Raw genomic sequence first — 7427 nt, 5'->3', positions numbered from 1 at the left:
CCCCAGTTTGGCCCAACACACCCTGGGAAAAACCTCAGCCCCTCCTGCTCCAGCTCCAGCAGTCGTGAAAAAGCAGCCTTGGCCTGGTGCACCCTGGGACACTCCCACCACATGCCCACTCCAGCCCCAGAAAGCCTAAGCCACTTGGCAGCCACACCTACATAGGGGGTGCTCCAAAATAGGGCCACATCTTCAAGACCAGGAGAGGTAACTGTTTAGCCTAATTTATGAAAACAAACACAGAAAGTCAAACAGAATGAGACTGCAGAACAGTTCTAAATACAAGAACAACATAAAACCCTGGGGGTGGGGGTGGTGGAGACAGTTTTAACCTCTGTTTAAACTCTAATGAACAGAGCTAAGTAGTTTACCTGATAAATAATTAAAAGTAATGGTCATAAAGATGCTCAACAAATTGGGAGAAGAATGGAGGAACACAGAACTTCAACAAGAGTTAATTAAAAAATATAAAAAATAACCAATCAGATAATACAATAATACACTAGAGGGAAGGAAGGGCAGATTAGATGATACAGAAGAATACATAAGTGATCTGGAGCACAGAATAGTGAAAATCACCCAATCAAAAAATATTTTTCTTTGCTAAAAGAAAAAGGAACTAAAAATCTGAGGACAGTTTAAGGGACCTCTAGGACAATATTAAGCAAACTAACATTTGAATTATAGGGGTCCCAGAACGAGAAGAGAGGAAAGGGCAGAAATTATTCAAATAAATTGCAAACAATCCTGACAAGGGATTAATCTCCAAAGGATACAAACAGTTCATAAGCTCAATATCAAAAAAACAAAGCTGGAGGTATCATGCTCCTGATGTTTTTTTTAAAATCTTTATTGGGGTATAATTGCTTTACAATGGTGTGTTAGTTTCTGCTTTATAACAAAGTGAATCAATTAAACATATACATATGTTCCCATATCTCTTCCCTCTTGCGTCTCCCTCCCTCCCACCCTCCCTATCCCACCGCTCCAGGTGGTCACAAAGCACTGAGCTGATATCCCTGTGCTATGTGGCTACTTCCCACTAGCTATCTACCTTACGTTTGGTAGTGTATATATGTCCATGCCTCTCTTTCGCTTTGTCACAGCTCACCCTTCCCCCTCCCCAATCCTCAAGTCTGTTCTCCAGTAGGTCTGTGTCTTTATTCCTGTCTTGCCCTAGGTTCTTCATGACATTTTTTTCCTTAAATTCCATATATATGTGTTAACATACGGTATTTGTCTTTCTCTTTCTGACTTACTTCACTCTGTATGACAGACTCTAGGTCTATCCACCTCATTACAAATAGCTCAATTTCGTTTCTTTTTATGGCTGAGTAATATTCCATTGTATATATGTGCCACATCTTCTTTATCCATTCATCCGATGATGGACACTTAGGTTGTTTCCATGTCCTGGCTATTGTAAATAGAGCTGCAATGAACATTTTGGTATGACTCTTTTTGAATTATGGTTTTCTCAGGGTATATGCCCAGTACTGGGATTGCTGGATCATATGGTAGTTCTATTTGTAGTTTTTTAAGGAATCTCCATACTGTTCTCCATAGTGACTGTACCAATTCACATTCCCACCAGCAGTGCAGGAGTGTTCCCTTTTCTCCACACCCTCTCCAGAACTTATTGTTTCTAGATTTTTTGATGATGGCCATTCTGACTGGTGTGAGATGATATCTCATTGTAGTTTTGATTTGCATTTCTCTAATGATTAACGATGTTGAGCATTCTTTCATGTGTTTGTTGGCAGTCTGTATATCTTTTTTGGAGAAATGTCTATTTAGGTCTTTTGCCCATTTTTGGATTGGGTTGTTTGTTTTCTTGTTATTGAGCTGCATGAGCTGCTTGTAAATTTTGGAAATAAATCCCTTGTCAGTTGCTTCATTGGCAAATATTTTCTCCCATTCTGAGGGTTGTCTTTTGGTCTTGTTTATGGTTTCCTTTGCTGTGCAAAATCTTTGAAGTTTCATTAGGTCCCATTTGTTTATTTTTGTTTTTATTTCCATTTCTCTGGGAGGTGGGTCAAAAAGGATCTTGCTGTGATTTATGTCATAGAGTGTTCTGCCTATGTTTTCCTCTGAGAGTTTGATAGTTTCTGGCCTTACATTTAGGTCTTGAATCCATTTTGAGCTTAGTTTTGTGTATGGTGTTAGGGAGTGATCTAATCTCATACTTTTACATGTACCTGTCCAGTTTTCCCAGCACCACTTATTGAAGAGGCTGTCCTTTCTCCACTGTACATTCCTGCCACCTTTATCAAAGATAAGGTGTCCATATGTGCATGGGTTTATCTCTGGGCTTTCTATCCTGTTCCATTGATCTATCTTTCTGTTTTTGTGCCAGTACCATACCGTCTTGATAACTGTAGCTTTGTAGTATAGTCTGAAGTCAGGGAGCCTGATTCATCCAGTTCCTTTTTTCGTTCTCAAGATTGCTTTGGCTATTCGGGGTCTTTTGTGTTTCCATACAAATTGCAAAATTTTTTGTTCTAGTTCTGTGAAAAATGCCAGTGGTAGTTTGATAGGGATTGCATTGAATCTGTAGATTGCTTTGGGTAGTAGAGTCATTTTCACAATGTTGATTCTACCAATCCAAGAACATGGTATATCTCTCCATCTATTTGTATCATCTTTAATTTCTTTCATCAGTGTCTTATAATTTTCTGCATACAGGTCTTTTGTCTCCTTAGGTAGGTTTATTCCTAGATATTTTACTCATTTTGTTGCAATGGTAAATGGGAGTGTTTTCTTGATTTCACTTTCAGATTTTTCATCATTAGTGTATAGGAATGCCAGAGATTTCTGTGCATTAATTTTGTCCTGCCACTTTACCAAATTCATTGATTAGCTCTAGTAGTTTTCTGGTAGCATCTTTAGGATTCTCTATGTATAGGATCATGTCATCTGCAAACAGTGACAGCTTTACTTCTTTTCCGATTTGGATTCCTTTTATTTCCTTTTCTTCTCTGATTGCTGTGGCCAAAACTTGCAAAACTATGTTGAATAAGCGTGGTGAGAGTGGGCAACCTTGTCTTGTTCCTGATCTTAGTGGAAATGCTTTCAGTTGTTCACCATTGAGGATGATGTTGGTTGTGGGCTTGTCATATATGGCCTTTATTATGTTGAGGAAAGTTCCCTCTATGCCTACCTTCTGCAGGGTTTTTATCATAAATGGGTGTTGAATTTTGTCAAAAGCTTTCTCTGCATCTATTGAGATGATCATATGGTTTTTCTCCTTCAATTTGTTAATATGGTTTACCACATTGATAGATTTGTGTATATTGAAGAATCCCTGCATTCCTGGAATAACCCCACTTGATCATGGTGTATGATCCTTTTAATGTGCTGTTGGATTCTGTTTGCTAGTATTTTGTTGAGGATTTTTGCATCTATGTTCATCACTGATATTGGCCTGTAGTTTTCTTTCTTTGTGACATCCTTGTCTGGTTTTGGTATCAAGGTGATGGTGGCCTCGTAGAAGGAGTTTGGGAGCATTCCTCCCTCTGCTATATTTTGGAAGAGTTTGAGAAGGATAGGTGTTAGCTCTTCTCTAAATGTTTGATAGAATTCGCCTGTGAAGCCATCTGGTCCTGGGCTTTTGTTTGTTGGAAGATTTTTAATCACAGTTTCAATTTCAGTGCTTGTGATTGGTCTGTTCATATTTTCTATTTCTTCCTGATTCAGTCTTGGCAGGTTGTGCATTTCTAAGAATTTGTCCATTTCTTCCAGATTGTCCATTTTATTGGCATATAGTTGCTTGTAGTAATCTCTCATGATCTCTTTTATTTCTGCAGTGTCAGTTACCTCTCCTTTTTCATTTCTAATTCTATTGATTTGAGTCTTCTCCCTTTTTTTCTTGTTGAGTCTGGCTAGTGGTTTATCTATTTTGTTTATCTTCTCAAAGAACCAGCTTTTAGTTTTATTGATCTTTGCTATTGTTTCCTTCATTTCTTTTTCATTTATTTCTGATCTGATTTTTATGATTTCTTTCCTTCTGCTAGCTTTGGGGTTTTTTTGTTCTTCTTTCTCTAATTGCTTGAGGTGCAAGGTTAGGTTGTTTATTCGAGATGTTTCCTGCTTCTTAAGGTGGGCTTGTATTGCTATAAACTTCCCCCTTAGAACTGCTTTTTCTGCATCCCATAGGTTTTGGGTCATTGTGTCTCCATTGTCATTTGTTTCTAGGTATTTTTTGATTTCCTCTTTGATTTCTTCAGTGATCACTTCATTATTAAGTAGTGTATTGTTTAGCCTCCATGTGTTTGTATTTTTTACAGATCTTTTCCTGTAATTGATATCTAGTCTCATGGCGTTGTGGTCAGAAAAGATACTTGATACAATTTCAATTTTCTTAACTTTACCAAGGCTTGATTTGTGACCCAAGATATGATCTCTCCTGGAGAATGTTCCATGAGCACTTGAGAAAAATGTGTATTCTGTTGTTTTTGAATGGAGTGTCCTATAAATATCAATTAAGTCCATCTTGTTTAATGTATCATTTAAAGCTTGTGTTTCCTTATTTATTTTCATTTTGGATGATCTGTCCATGGGTGAAAGTGGGGTGTTTAAGTCCCCTACTATGAATGTGTTACTGTTGATTTCCCCTTTTATGGCTGTTAGTATTTGCCTTATGTATTGAGGTGCTCCTATGTTGGGTGCATAAGTATTTACAATTGTTATATCTTCTTCTTGGATCGATCCCTTGATCATTATGTAGTGTCCTTCTTTGTCTCTTCTAATAGTCCTTATTTTAAAGTCTATTTTGTCTGATATGAGAATTGCTACTCCAGCTTTCTCTTGGTTTCCATTTGCATGGAATATCTTTTTCCATCCCCTTACTTTCAGTCTGTATGTGTCTCTAGGTCTGAAGTGGGTCTCTTGTAGACAGCATATATAAGGGTCTTGTTTTTGTATCCATTCAGCTAATCTGTGTCTTTTGGTGGGAGCATTTAGTCCATTTACATTTAAGGTAATTATTGATATGTATGTTCCTATTCCCATTACTAAATTGTTTTGGGTTCGTTATTATAGGTCTTTTCCTTCTCTTGTGTTTCTTGCCTAGAGAAGATCCTTTAGCATTTGTTGTAAAGCTGGTTTGGTGGTGCTGAACTCTCTCAGCTTTTGCTTGTCTATAAAGGTTTTAATTTCTCCATCAAATCTGAATGAGATCCTTGCTGGGTAGAGTAGTCTTGGCTGCAGGTTTTTCTCCTTCATCACTTTCAGTATGTCCTGCCACTCCCTTCTGGCTTGTAGGGTTTCTGCTGAGAGATCAGCTGTTAACCTTATGGGGATTCCCTTGTGTGTTATTTGTTGTTTTTCCCTTGCTGCTTTTAATATGCTTTCTTTGTATTTAATTTTTGACAGTTTGATGAATATGTGTCTTGGCGTATTTCTCCTTGGATTTATCCTGTATGGGACTCTCTGTGCTTCCTGAACTTGATTAACTATTTCCTTTCCCATATTAGGGAAGTTTTCACCTATAATCTCTTCAAATATTTTCTCAGTCCCTTTCTTTTTCTCTTCTTCTTCTGGAACCCCTATAATTCAAACGTTGGTGCGTTTAATGTTGTCCCAGAGGTCTCTGAGACAGTCCTCAGTTCTTTTCATTCTTTTTTCTTTATTCTGCTCTGCAGTAGTTATTTCCACTATTTTATCTTCCAGGTCACTTATCCGTTCTTCTGCCTCAGTTATTCTGCTATTGATCCCATCTAGAGTACTTTTAATTTCATTTATTGTGTTGTTCATTGTTGCTTGTTTCATCTTTATTTCTTCTAGGTCCTTGTTAACTGTTTCTTGCATTTTGTCCATTCTATTTCCAAGATTTCGGATCATCCTTACAATCATTATTCTGAATTCTTTTTCAGGTAGACTGGCTATTTCCTCTTCATTTGTTAGGTCTGGTGCATTTTTATCTTGCTCCTTTATCTGCTGTGTGTTTTTCTGTCTTCTCATTTTGCTTATCTTACTGTGTTTGGGGTCTCCTTTTTGCAAACTGCAGGTTCGTAGTTCCCGCTGTTTTTGATGTCTGTCTCCAGTGGCTAAGGTTGGTTCAGTGGGTTGTGTAGGCTTCCTGGTGGAGGGGACTAGTGCCTGTGTTGTGGTGGATGAGGCTGGATCTTGTCTCTCTAGTGGGCAGGTTCACGTCTGGTGGTGTGTTTTGGGGTGTCTGTGGCCTTATTATGATTTTAGGCAGCCTCTCTGCTAATGGGTGGGGTTGTGTTCCTGTTTTGCTAGTTGTTTGGCATAGGTTGTCCAGCACTGTGGCTTGCTGGTCGTTGAGTGAAGCTGGGTGCTGGTGTTAAGATGGAGGTCTCTGGGAGATTTTCGCTGTTTGATATTATGTGGAGCTGGGAGGTCTTTTGTTGACCATTGTCCTGAAGTTGGCTCTCCTACCTCAGAGGCAGAGCCCTGACTCCTGGCTGGAGCACCAAGAGCCTTTCATCCACACGGCTCAGAATAAAAGGGAGAAGAAGTAGAGGGAATTAGTAGAAGTATGAGGAAAGAAAGAAGGAAAGGAGGAAGGAAGGAAGGAAGGAAGAAAGAAAGAAAGAAGCAAAGAAGGAAAGAAGGCAAGAAGGAAAGAAAGGAGGGAGGGAGGGAGGAAGGAAGGAAGGAAGGAGGGAAAGAAGGAAAAAAGACAGAAAGAAGATACAGTAAAAATAAAATAAAGTATAATAAAGTTATTGAATTAAAAAATTCTTATTTAGAAAAAAAAAAGGGACGGATAGAACCTTAGGACAAATGTTGGAAGCAAAGCTACACAGACAAACTCTTACACAGAAGCATACACATACACCCTCACTAAAAGAGGTAAAGGGGGAAAAATCATAAATCTTGCTGTCAGAGACCACCTCCTCAATTTCGGATGATTCATTGTCTAAAGGAGGGAAGGAAGGAAGGAAAGAAAGAAAGAAAGAAGGTAAAGTATAATAACGTTATTAAAATTAAAATTGATTATTAAGAAAAAAATTTTAAAAACAAACCATGGACGGATAGAACCCTAGGACAAATGGTGGAAGCAAGACTGTACAGACAAGATCTCACACTGAAGCATACACATACACACTCACAAAAAGAGGAATAGGGAAAAAAATCATAGATCTTGCTCCTAAAGTCCACCTCCTCAATTTGGGATGATTCGTTGTCTATTCAGGTATTCCACAGATGCAGGGTATATCAAGTTGATTGTGGAGCTTTAATCTGCTGCTTCTGAGGCTGCTGGGAGAGATTTCCCTTTCTCTTCTTTGTTCTCACAGCTCACATGGGCTCAGCTTTGGATTTGGCCCTGCCTCTGCGCGTAGGTCGCTGGAGGGCGTCTGTTTTTTGCTCAGACAGGATGGGGTTAAAGGAGCCGCTGATTAGAGGGCTCTGGCGCACTCAGGCCGGCGGGGAGGGAGGGGCACGGAGTGCGGGGCGGG

The sequence above is a fragment of the Orcinus orca genome, chromosome 7, assembly GCF_937001465.1.
Source record: "Orcinus orca chromosome 7, mOrcOrc1.1, whole genome shotgun sequence".
In the NCBI taxonomy this organism is placed as follows: domain Eukaryota; kingdom Metazoa; phylum Chordata; class Mammalia; order Artiodactyla; family Delphinidae; genus Orcinus; species Orcinus orca.
Note: the sequence above shows the minus strand (reverse complement) of the source record.